This window comes from Harpia harpyja, chromosome 18, assembly GCF_026419915.1.
Source record: "Harpia harpyja isolate bHarHar1 chromosome 18, bHarHar1 primary haplotype, whole genome shotgun sequence".
NCBI lineage: Eukaryota > Metazoa > Chordata > Aves > Accipitriformes > Accipitridae > Harpia > Harpia harpyja.
Genome location: NC_068957.1, coordinates 26,563,257 through 26,576,845, shown reverse-complemented (window position 1 = coordinate 26,576,845; position 13,589 = coordinate 26,563,257). Strand labels below are relative to the sequence as shown.

The window sequence follows — 13,589 nt, the reverse complement described above, 5'->3', positions numbered from 1 at the left end:
ACTTTAAAGGAAGTTGTTGTTTGGTGATACCCACAGCATGCCAAATAATTTCTAATTTTAGAAGGTGGTTCACTCAAACAGGTGTAAAATCACTTTTCACAGCAGAAGTTACCCAGTTAGGGCTGAGTCCCAGGAGGTCCCCCAAACAATGACCCATTTACATGACAGCTCGCTAACACAGCATACAAAGCAACAAGTAAGATTATTTTACAGAGCGTTCCTAGACATAAGGCACTGTCAAACACAAGGCTCAAAGAACAGTTGGAGAATGTAAGTAAACCTTTCCCTACCCAAAGTTTTACCATGTGAAGGAACTTGGATCACTACCATATTGTTAAGTAGGTCAGATAAGGGTTTGTTTTATCATTTTTGTTCATTTTATGAGAATGGTGAAGGTGAAAGCTAAATTTTATCAATAAAAGAAATCCTTAAAGGATCCACTTGAAACCTGGTATCTGACATTGTGAAGGAGAAACAGGGAAAATGTGTTTGTCTTGTACATGTTTTTCACTTTCTCTATTCCTTATGCCCAAGGAAAGCTCATACACTCCTAGCTATAACCTAGCATCCTCCAGGATAAGAATATATTCCCTGCCTACTCACTGTCTTTACCCTTCAGCACATACTAACCACCCCTCTCACCTACCTGCTTATGCATCTCATCCTTAGGACAACAAAATCTAGTCATTATCCATGACCATGATGAATCCCATTTTTGAAATGTCTGTGCAACCACTTGATGCAATCCCTAAAGCAATTGCATGTCAGCAAACTCCACCCTCAGAAAACTCTCCAAGTGGTCATTATTTGCCAAGTTTGCCCCTCCTGTCAGGTAAAACTGACACTGGGAATAAACAAAAAGCACATATGCTTATTACAAAAACCAAAACGACTGCCTGAGGATGACAGCAGCTATTCAAAGTTTCAGAGGTTGCCACAGCAACACTAAACACAAACTTTGACAACACACATACAGAGCATACACCAGAAAACCCACCAAAGAACACAATCTTTTGGGATCAGGGAGGAAGGAACCCCAAGCTTTTCCAAAGTATCCAAGCATCACAGGAACTTATGTCTCATGTTAAAACAAAACCAAAAACCTCTGAAGACAGAAAATAATTTCTGCAAACAAGATTGAGATGTTTGGAAGGTTTTATTTATACAGCAACTTCAAGCTATACACCAAAAAACTCAATGCCTTTTCCAGATGTTCAGTACAGGAATAACTGGCTATATAGCAGAGGCTGTTGTTCAGAGCTCCTGAGAGACAGATAATTTCTCCTTTAAGGTCAAAACACCTCTTAGACACTCCCTGTTCAGATGAGACACTGCCAGAGGCCTTGCAGACAAAACCAACACAGAAACATCACAGTTATCACACCCAGTGTAATGACGCAACAGTCTCCCTCTGGCTGTTGGAAACTATCCTGAATTCAGCCTGCTAATGGGATAATTTTTCCTCCCTTGTGATGTATACTCCTCATCATTCATGACTTCACAGACCTGCTGTCATTCCCAGGACAGGGATTCAGGGGATAGACACTGACGTCATTCTCTGTCTTAACTGTACTGCAAGAAGGTTGCCAAGAACAAGCTCATCATAGCAGATCAACCACTTTTCAGGAGGGAAGAAACTGGAGTATCACCAAGCAGAACAACAGCACTTTATTACTTGGGATTCAAGGGAGAAAGTGCCGTTTCCATAATAAGTGCTACTTTTTCCCCCAGCCACTTGCTTGCCACTAGTTTCTTCCAATAGTATATCTGCAAAGACAGCTAAATACGTGACAATGGAGTACAGCCTCAAAATTCACTGGGTTTTGCTGGATTCATCTTTTTTGAACTATTTTGCTTCTCTGAGATCCAGGCTATTCTGTTTTGGAAAAAGCATGCTTATCTTTGGGAAGATCTGATGGCAAACCACAGAAACTGTGTGTAAAGGGTTCCACAAGAGTGTTCCACAAATGTCCAAAAGTTCCACAAACTGTGTGATAAGTGGCAGGCAGAAAACTATGAGCAGAGAAAGAACAAAAAATGACTTATCCAGCATCCTTGTGGGGGAAAACTTCGTGGATAGCTAGGCTGTTGCTTTCAGCATAGGGAAGGCACATTCTCAAATTTTCTGAACATCCAGAAACAACAACAAAAGCAGAAAAAGAAGTGAAACACAGGAAAAGAGATGGGCTCTTGACTGTCTCTCGAGATTGAGCTCATCTTTAAAAGGGGAGGGAGGTTGTCATCTGAAACGTATTTTTCCTGGTATGTAATCAAGTTTTGCTACAGATTCATAGGAACTATTTAGTAAGAAGCACAGACCTCAAACAAGGCAGGCAGAATTCAGGCAGATTTTAAACAACATAGATTAAACACATCATAAGATCACCAAGCACTCCATTCTCATCTGTGGACCTGGTGAATTAGGGCTGCAGCAAGAGGTTCTGCTTCTGTAACATGACTTGTCCAAAGCACTTTTTCCAAATTAATGTCAAACTCCATGCTCCAGGAAACCCATTCTGCAGTTCATTACCTTCATTTGCTTTAAGTCTGTGGAGCCAGAGAGAAAGACAAAGACAGCCACAGCTTTTAGAAAGGGCGTGTCCCATTGCCTATACTGCAGATGCTTTTTGCAAGCATCTTATGGATATTTTCAAAGTAAAGTGTCAAATTTTCACAATCTCTCATACCACACTGTGGTACCCCTACAGTCAGCCTGGCAGAACAGCTCTCTGCAGATAGAGAAGTTGGAGGGCAGTATCAAAGAAGCAGCAAATAGCAAAGACCCCTTCTGGAATAGCCCATACAAACCCCTTTTGAAGGGGAAGCAGAAAACCCATGTAGCTGCAAGACTGTGGACAAAAGTTTCTACATAGAAGAATACATGAGAAGTAGGCAAGAAGATCTGCTCCCCTCTGCCTCTGGGCAAGTCAGACAACCTTTCCGATGCCACATGGCCTCTAGCAAACAGAGAAGCTGCCATGCAAGGGAAATAAGAAGAATGAACAAGCTGCTGTTGTAACACTCCTGATGAAATGTGGATTGTTTCCAGGCACAGCTACAGGAATAAATCAGGTTCTGCTCCTTTTTATTTCTGGTAACAACAGGTTTTCCTCATGTTTCTTTCTAAGGCTTTTTCCTTGGCCTCCTGCCAGGCTGTGATCTGAGTGGCAGAAACTGTCTGCCCCTCTCACCCACACAAAAGAGATGCAGAAACATGTGTTACTTTTGGCCTGGTATGTGCTTTTTCATTTTCTACATGGGTATTTTCTAGTAATACAAGCTGCATGACACATTACACTGTTCAAAAAATAGCCAACTGGAAGCAGCACATGAGGAGAAAAAGAAAACCACCTCCCTGGCTGAATATAGACAAAGCTCTTGCAGTCACTCCTCTCTGTATCTCTGCATCTTAGCCCACATGGAAAACAATTATTGGGTGCAGAGGGAAAAGCAACACCTGCTGGCTTTTTTCAGAGTCTGCACAATGAAGCACTGAAATCTATGTGTCTGGCTTGCAACTTTTTAGTCTACAATCAGTATACAGTCAGTCCTCACCATGACTAAATCATATTTCAAAATGCAGTCCAGGCATCTTCCTTCAAAGGAACCTCGTGCTACTGATAATGGAAGGAAACATTAAACGGGTCAATTAGCTTGATCTAGACCATTGCAGAATTTGATCTGCCAACATGAGAGACAAACTTTTCTTTTGACATATTATTTGCTGCTTGTGACCTGCTTGCTGAAATGCTTTACTGGCAGGCCTAGAAAGAACTCTCAGTCACAGAGGCGAAAGGACAGCATAATACTTGCTAACCTATGAGAACTCTACCATTTAATGAAAATAAAAGCTATTTAAAGACTCCCCCCCCCCAGTCAATCACAGATCAAAAGATCTTCAATTCTGAAGCCAGTAAAGAAACAATCATCCTTTCAAAAATGAGGGGGGCGGGGGGGGGGGGGGAAAGACATATCTGTTTCTTTTTCAGGGTATAAGACTCCAAATACTGTTAGGTGAACAGAAGTTGCACAAAGAAATCAAATCCACAACATAAACACTCCCACATTTGCTCTCCCAGTAGCCAGAACTAGGTGCTTCAGAAGACACCACAAAACCAAACAGAAACAACAAAATACTTGTATTACAAAGTTGCTTTTTCCCAATCGCAGGCTCTTTGTGGTTAACTTATACGTCCTCAGATATACTACTCCTGAAAAACAAGTACTAACTAGATTTCACTGGATAGTCTTACTGTTCCTATAAACACCTCAAATTAGTTTTTGTTTTGGACAAAAGTGGTTACATGTGGAGGCTTCTTTTCAATTAGTTTTTAGGTTACTACTAAAACTACTTCAGTAGTTTATTGCTATTATCAGTTTTCATTGAGGAAGTGGGAAGAGAAATGAGCAGAGATATTTTCATAAAATCACTGAGGTTGGAAGAAACCTCTTAAGATTGTCTAGTCCAATCCCCCTGCTTAGGTCATCTGGAACAGGCTGCCCAGGCCCACGTCCAGCTGGGTTTTGAATGTCTCCAAGGATGAAGACTTCACAATCTTTCTGGGCAATTTATTCCAGTATTAACTACCTTTAAAATTCAGAGTGACCCAAACAATTTGCCGGCAGCTATGCCTAGCATGCCCTTTTTCTAAAGGATAAGAAATGTCACCTTTGTGTGCTTTTTCCTGCTCTTCGACAACTCTGCTTTCTGTAATTGAAATTTGTCCCAGGCCTTTCTACTACTGCACTGAGACTGAATTTCTAGAAGACAAACCCAGTATGCTACATCAGGTCGCTGCATACTTCTGATGCCATTACATTATTTTTACTGTTTTAAAAAAAAAAAATCTTTAAATAAACAAATTGAGGTTGTTCTTTCCTTCCACAGAAAGTTTTCCATGAAGTTGTCCTCTGAGAACCATTAGTAGTGATCTTGAATAGTTTAAGGTAAGCGAGAGCCATTCCATGCCAATGAGCAGTATAAATTGTGTCCAATGCTGCATCACAGCGCATTTATTCACACCGATTTGCATCACTCAATTGCCTGGTTTTAAGGGAAGGCGGGGGGGGTGGGGGGGGAATACAGGAATCACATGCAGCAACATTTAGGATACTGTTTCTAACTGAAATGCATTCATCAGGTGTCTTCAGCTAAATGCCCTTTCTTCCGTTTCAACAAAATAGTTCTCGATAGTACTGGGAAACCACAAGGCAAACAGTATCAGGCAGTTGGGTATCAGAAAGTATCTACCATAAGAAGCAAGCAAAGTATGCCACACCATTGGAATGTGTGCAGATAAACAAATTCAACTGCAAACACAGTCATAAAATACACCGGACTAAGGAAGAACAGATAAACTGGTCAGCCTAATCCCCTTTGCAACAGACAAGTAATTTCTAGAATTCTATCTTCCACTTTACCTTGAAGCTGCCTCCATATTCCCTTGCTATCTTCTTGGATTCCAGTTCTCTCCTTCTGTCATTTCCTAATAAACCCAGGAACCTCTCTCTCTCCCCTCAGGAAAGGGCAAAGCCTTCCCCAAAGAAAAAAAAACCCCAAGCTTCACACTAATTGCTTCCATTCAAGGAAGGGCCCAACAGCTCTGTTCTGGTAGCACAACTCGGCTTTTACAGTGCATCACAACACTACTCACTTGAAAAGACCGTATTAAATCTGTAACAGTACAGAACAGTGTAGGCAAAACATTGCTGTGGGCTCAAATGAATGTGGATGTTAGAGAATGTTTTGAGCCTAATCTCAGTTTGTTTGCTAGTTTAGGGACCGAGCTTAATGTCGAAAACAAAACCTTCTCGCTTGATCCAAGACAACCCACAGTAGATAGAGCTGAGGTAGGATACACACCAGCAGAAGTGGTAAAGAGGAATGAACCTTTTTACTCACCAACTCAATCCTATTTTTCTAGTATAAAAATCACCTAGACTGCCATGCTAATTCTTCACAGCATCAATGAGTTTCTCTACTCTGGCAAAGGGTGCCTCTTTATTTCCAGCTTTCAAAAGCAGGCTAGAGCCAGCTTCCTGCTCTACTGGTGCAACCATGCTTTTCTTGAAATGAGCACAGGTTCTGGGTCTTTCAGATTCTGTTGTAACTACTCCAGCCCACTCTCCATCCCCACATCTCTGGCAATAAGAGAACAGACGTTTGTCATGAGAAATGGTTTGTCGTCATCTCTCCCTGCTCCTGTTCATGCATAAATACAGTATGAGGAAACATGCCTCCAGCCATCAAACCATGCTCCCTTCCCACAGGTTTGCTTTTTCTCCAATATCAAAAGCAGTTAACAACAATAAATTAAAATTAATACACCTTCTGGATTTGCCAGTGGGTTTTGACTCATCTTTTTCCTGTCTTTTAGGCTAGAAAAACTCTTTAAACTGGTACTGTCTTGTATAGTCATGACACCACTGGTGCCTTAAGGCACTTCAGTACCTTTGTGCCACTAACACACACAGTGTAGAAGGCAAAGAGGTATGAACAGGAAGAGTAGTATGACTTGAAGCAAAGCCTCAGGTTCTTTTGAGGCACCTGTTGGACAACAAGGTTTTGTAACATACACGAGAATCTTGTAAGAGCAACTATAAATCTTGTCACTGACATTATTTAAAATGAGGTCTCTTCAAAGATGACAACAGCAAATTCTGATTAAAGCAAGTTTCAAGACAATTTACAAATTCCTAGAAGCAATTAATTATATACCTCTATGGCAATTTCACCATTGAATATATGCTGAAATTGTTTCATACTAAAATATGAAGAAAAGGCATGCAGCAATCTATGCAGAAGACTAGTTTCAAGACAATATGAAAAAAACAGCCTACAGTGAGAAGAAATTGGTAAGTGTGACCTTTGCTATTTTAAGTTTTCAAGGTACTAGTTTTCCAGCATACTTCTGCTATGCTTGTCTTAGCTGCCACCACGTTCCACTCAAGAAGTGGCTGAACTTTGGGGTTAGCAAGATGATTCTTTATGCACCTGCTTTGTAAATTGCTTTGGTTTTCTCTGCAGTAAGAGTTCAAGAAGTACAAGTAATTCTATGCTAGACAGAACAGGCAACAGACTGTGCAGGTCTGCAATGCAGCAGTTAGCGGGGACTCATTCTGCTTCTGTAACATAATCATGAGGCACTGCACTGCAGCATAAATCAGCTCTTACGTGATTTCTTCAGGAAGTCAGCTACATCGTGTACATCACTTTCCCTCTTTTATTTCCATGGTATACGAAGAGAACAGAATACCATAGGTAAAAAGTGAATGATACCCTCAACCTTAACTGCAAGATATTTACTGATGGCTCAGGCTTCCCCTCCGTTTTTTAAAACAAGGTTTCTAAACCATCTTGTGTAATTGGTTTCACTGATGGCTAGTTCCATGGCAACATCAGTATAAGCCTCTCTGCAAAGCGCCACCATAGAAATTACACCCTTGCCCCCAGGACAGGCATTGCAGAAAAGGTCTAATTCTCTCCAGGGCAATCTACTACTTTGAACTATAAAATGAAACAGCAGCTTCCTCCTAACCATAAAAGTGCGAACAATCAATCTACACCAACTACTCTGTCATGAATTCCTTAATGTCACCACACGTTTTTTCATATCCTTGCGAGCACCAAATAACTAAGCATTATCTACAAGAAGAGCATCAAAGAAACTGGAAAAAACACATCCTTCCAGCTGTCCACTTGCAGATACCAAGAGGATTGTTTTGGCACATGTGAGCAAGAATTTATAATGCAAATTAGGTTTGTCTCTTCCAGGAACAGAGGAGCTGTGTGCCTTGGCAAACATTTCTGTCCTGGTTACCAGCAGCTTATTCTCCAAGTCAAGGTAGGGGCCACAGCCAAATGTGTAGGCAGGTACTATGGCACTGATCCCTAAAGATGACCCACGTTATTCCAAGGTTCTTGCCTCTGCTAAGTATCTTTAGCAAAATTTCCCATTACAGTTACACAAGCATGGTACAGAGCAGAAATTCCTGGAAATTTATATACTTCAGCTAAGCCTTGAGCCCAAGAACCTCTTGGCAATCTTCAACTGGCTGACAGACAGTTTTTTCTATCCTATAGCAACATATTTGCTCTTCTTCTGTGTACAGACAGGTTGACCTAGCATTTCCCCATAGCCATGTCTGTTTTGTATGTCTTGCTGCTTCTTTTCACATACCCAGAAGCATGGACCACTTATTTCTAATTTTTTTTGCAAGCCATGGAATCATAAGCAAGTCCTAGAAAGAAAAACCTAGAGAACATTACCTAAAGTATGGATAAGTAACGGCTCACTTGTGGAAAACCATCGAACAATGCATTGCAAAGAACAGCTTACAAATAAAGAAAATGGTTAATTTGTAACTATGAGAATCAATTTCAGTACCTAATTAGCAGTATAAATATTTTTTTCATTTTGTTTTAAAACTAGAGTGACTCTACAGCTATGCATTTTTTTTAAACCTGCATGTTGCAGGTTGTTTATGACCAAGTATAAATCTGACCTTCCAATAGTTTTTACAGCATGGAGGGGAGAAAAATACCCCTGACAAGTTTGTTATGAGAAAGAGGCCTTTTAAAAAAACAGCCATGTGTATCTCCTATACTATTAACATTCAGGGAGAAGGGAGGATGAATGCATCCTAGAAGATCTTCCAGAGGGTGCATCATGCTGTTAGGGTCCAGATTTAGCTGCACATCAGTTCCAGCATGTAAAAGTGTTTGCACTAGCTCAGATCAAAGGTCTGAGTTCCCTGCCTCCAACTACATTCAAAAGCAGATGTATAAGTAAGCACACAAGCACAGAAGAACAGTGTTCCCAATTACCCTCACACCTGCCAGCAGTTTGTGGATCAGAAACTTGTTGAGCCAAATGCTCAGCCTCATGTTTAGATGCACTCGTTGACATGTGGGTCTTTGTTTTGTGTTCGGGGTTTTTCCTTAAGATCCTTTAAAGATGTGTCTTTGCAGACTACTCAAGCAAGAATCTCAAAGCACCTTCACAGACATCGTAACTCCCAGAACCACAGTTCCAGCTTCCATGTTAATGACACTGTGATGCTTTGCTCTTGAAGCATGATAAGGAAAGCAAGTTTTGGAAAACTAGAAATCTTACCCACTTTGGACATTTAATGGATCTGCAAAAATCCTAACAAGTTTTACCTCCCAAAACTCTTTACTACCACCCTTATATGCCCTCCAAATCCAAAAAATTAGATCACATTTATTCTGATGTCACAAGAGATGATGTTAAGTCAGGGACAGACTGGAAGCTTTACCAAGTCACCACAATCATAACACTCAACTACTGCTTGCCAGTGCTGTAAAACTGCCAAGACTTGAACTGCTGCTTCACATGATTCACTGCAACAACTGAGCATCACAAAAGCAGCTACAAGTGTCAAGTTTGCTAAGGAGAAAGGAACATAACACTGAAGGTGCAGCAGGACCAGGTGCACCCAGCGGTTGCTTGCTTCATGGTTCTGCTTCCTAGTTGTTAGGAACTGTGATGGAACTCTAAACACAGAGGACTTTTTCTTGTTGGAACATAGCCAAAATACATTGGAAATACTATTTGGAAAACATCTCCAGGTCAGCTGCCAGCATCCACAGCTGAGCCTTTCTTATGAAGGGCTAGCAAGCAAAACTTCTAACAGTAGTAGGAAGAAGGATTTAGTGGGGATTAAATGAAAGCGGACAAAACCATAGTAAAAGCAATGAGAACACAGTTAATTACCTTGCTGATGACAAAGCAGTAGAAACTGCAAGGTATTTTGCCAGCTGCAGGAGCGGCTAGCAGTATACTGATGTCACAGACTTTTGAGGAATTTGGGATATAGGAGAATGCTGTCATGGTGATAAATCTCAATTCTTCACCTTCCCTGTGAGAGTACAGGAGCATATTGCCACTGTTGGCACTTGTCTTCAGCAAAACAAACAACTACCTGCTCACTCTCATGACCACAGATGCTGGACGCTGCAGCAGAATGACCACTGGTATGGGGAGGGAAAAGGAGGCAAAGCGGCTGGGGCTGGGAGACCAACAAAAGAACCACCAGATCATCTCTCTAACCACCTGCAACTAGAGGATTAGAGGTAAAAGAAATGGACGCAGATTACCAAAGATCCTAAATCACTCCTGTTACGATATAATGTGTGGAATAAAAGTGGCAAGGATAAAGTATTGGTAAGCATATCAGCTGCAAAAATCCGGCAGCACCATAGCAATAGCTTCTGCTTGCTGTTTTCTCTCCAAAAATACTCGCATTTCTCAGGAATCCAGAAACACAAAAGCCTGGTGGCTTTTTTCCTCTTCTGGGGGTCTTTTGCACTGCCCCTCCTGCTATCAAGTTTAGCCTATTAGATAAGAGGAATTTGGCAAGGATGGAGTTTGTATAATCTCATCTCGGCTCCCTTTCCCACAGAAGGCTGGACCAGATGATCTTTTGAGGTCCTTTCCAGCCTGGGTTATTCTATGATATCACGTTATTTGGAATGGAGCAGAGATGCACATGAGATGACTTATATTTCATGGTAATTCAACCAAAATTTTCTGTTCTTAATTCTATTCTAAATTTTATTTAACAGAGATGTTTCCACACTCAAGAGTAAAGCTGTAACTAATCACACTTCAATACTAGCACTCACTGTAACTCCTGCTGACACTAGCAAAGATTTTGTTGATGTCCAAAGCAAAATGGCAAAAAAACATTTATTAGTAATTTTAGCGAATTTTTATTTAAAAACTTAATTGAGTAATACGTTGTCGTGGTTTAACCCCAGCCAGCAACTAAACACCACGCAGCCGCTCACTCACTCCCGCCCCACCCAGTGGGATGGGGGAGAAAATTGGGAAAAGAAGCAAAACCCGTGGGTTGAGATAAGAACGGTTTAATAGAACAGAAAAGAAGAAACTAATAATGATAATGATAACACTAATAAAATGACAACAGCAATAATGAAAGGATTGGAATGTACAAATGATGCGCAGTGCAATTGCTCACCACCCGCCGACCGACACCCAGTCAGTCCCCCGAGCGGCGAATCCCTGCCCCCACTTCCCCGTTCCTATACTAGATGGGACGTCCCATGGTATGGAATACACCGTTGGCCAGTTTGGGTCAGGTGCCCTGGCTGTGTCCTGTGCCAACTTCTTGTGCCCCTCCAGCTTTCTCGCTGGCTGGGCATGAGAAGCTGAAAAATCCTTGACTTTAGTCTAAACACTACTGAGTAACAACTGAAAACATCAGTGTTATCAACATTCTTCGCATACTGAACTCAAAACATAGCACTGTACCAGCTACTAGGAAGACAGTTAACTCTATCCCAGCTGAAACCAGGACATACGTGCTGTGGATTTTCAGACAGCAGACTTTCATATGGCCAAGTTCTATCTCCTTTAACATCTACATCAGTGGTATGATATAAAGTTTGTATCTAGAGGAATTCCTTTGCTTGTAGAGCAGAACCTGGAATCACTAGGTGATTTTTAATTCCTGTTACTCTAGAAACCACTCCAAGAAATATACTGGGATTATAGAACACTTGAAGCCTACAACACACAAGTCAGAAAGGGCACATGCTAAAGCTGGTTTCAAGTAGCAGCTTACAAACAAGCCAGAACAGTGAATCACACTACTCCACATACACTTCATTACAGCCTTCATAATGATGACTCCAGCTACCGTGTGCAGAAAAATCAAGCGAGCCAATGAGGATCAGATTAAGTAACCCCCATCCATCTCGTCAGAGCCTGCTGGCTAGATGCCGAATGGTACTGGTTACTGCAGCTAATTAGAATTCTGCTGCAGAATTCTTATTCTTATCAGTGATCTCACCCACCTAAATATCAAGTCAAACAGCTTTATGTATGACGTCTCTGAGATCAAGTATTCTATCATTTGTGACTACAGTGAGAGTGCTGGGGCTCTGCAGACTAGAAGCAGATATGCAAATCCCAGGAATTTGCCTTATTCCCAACATGGAACATGTTGCAAGAAACATGATCCATGGCTGGCTGACACCAAAGGGCTCTTCTACTGAATCAAAAGGCATTTTCTGCACCTAGTATAGATTTACTCTTCTTTTGGGAATGATAAACTGTCAGAAGACAAATGGTTACCTGCTCTCTTCATAGTCTGAGAAGAAATTCGTGCAGCGCTCAAAGCATAGGTCTTGTCAGTGATTAACATCATTCAGGAAGACTCAAAAGGATAACTTATTTAACCTCTTGATATAAAGAGAGGCAGGTTTGGTCCTGCCTCTAGTAGAAATGTTGGAACCAATGACTTCATTAAGTATTTGGACCGTTAGAAAGAGGAGCAGTAGGAAAGGAGAGTTTCTTTTTGATTACCCAGCAATCTCCAAGATGCTATTTTTACATTTCAATTGGATGAATCAAGCAGAAACAATACTCTCTCAGCAGGCCTGAACTGACAAAAGAGCAGACTAGTCCCCAGGAGGATGACCAAGAGGATGGAGAAGAATGGAAACCTTGCTCTTTGGAAGGTTTGGAACTGGAAGCTAACCTGAAGACAACTCTGAATACGTGAAAATACATGCAAGAGCTCTTCCCAATGCAACACCCCAGGCTGCATGACTGTCACTGTTACTCACGTTTTTTGGAAGCTACTAGATTGGGCCCATTGGGCTACTAGATTGGGTCCATCAACTATAGGGAAAGAATCACTGATTAGAAAGTTATCCTATCAAGCATTTAATAACATAACTGCCATTCATTTATATTCGGAAGTATTCCTTGGATTAAGATACATATAAACCCATCTCCTATTGTGTATGTGACGAAACTGATTTGACAGCTCACAGCGTTCAAGTTCCTTTGACTTCAAAGGGTCAAATAATGACCCTATTAAAATGTCTTCAGTGAGATGGTTTAACTGGATAAGCTTCATTGAGTAACAGAGGTGATCTAACTAAAGCTTTATAGAATGCTACCATTATTTCCATGACAACCTGTGTTTCTTTACTGAGGTCAGATCTGCTGCTTAATTTACTAGCTGCAGCCCTGAAAAGGTCACTCAGCAATGCAACATACTGTGGTTGAGGATGAGAGCCCCCGTTAATAGAAACTAAGTTTTCAAGCCTGCTGGGGCTGTGCTAGTAACTTCCAAACTGCTAAACAGCAGTATCTCATAATCCTTGCAGTGGTTTCTTTTAGAAAGAGCAGGAGGAGTGAAGATGGTTAAGATTATAAATTGGCTTCCTCAAAGGATACCATGGAAATCACATTTTTGATTGCCAATTATGCCACTGCATTTAACTTTCAGATACTGCAAAGGACCAAAGGAGTGCAAAACAAAAGTACATTCCCAGAAGGGAATGAGAACGGCAGCAATTACAAATAGCAGCTCTCAGACTTGATGACAGGAAAAGATGAAGGAGACAAACGCAGAGAGGTAAGCATTGAGAATATTCTTTCAGCTTCGAAGGATGACTGTTAGGGCTTCATGAAGTAACCTCCTATGATACTAGTAAGTTGTCACAGCAATACAGGTAGCAGTAACTTCTTTCTGACCGTGTCCATCAACAATGCAAGCATACTGTCAGACTAATGCAGTACAAACAAGCA

At 41.2% G+C, this 13,589-nt stretch overlaps 1 protein-coding gene and 1 long non-coding RNA gene across 6 annotated transcripts in view; one reads left to right on the top strand and one right to left on the bottom strand.

Moving 5' to 3' along the window:
* Positions 1-13,589, top strand: part of LOC128153810 (uncharacterized) — a 275,250-nt gene that overhangs the window by 39,201 nt on the left and 222,460 nt on the right. The window lies entirely within an intron of this gene.
* Positions 1-13,589, bottom strand: part of LAS1L (LAS1 like ribosome biogenesis factor) — a 41,601-nt gene that overhangs the window by 3,965 nt on the left and 24,047 nt on the right. For 3 of the 5 annotated variants that reach the window (XR_008239104.1, XR_008239105.1, XR_008239106.1), the window contains exon 13: positions 647-2,547. The exons of the other annotated variants lie outside the window; for them this stretch is intronic. The gene's annotated coding sequence lies outside the window, so the exon portion shown is untranslated. The remainder of the gene's footprint in view (positions 1-646; positions 2,548-13,589) is intronic. 5 annotated transcript variants of the gene reach the window in all.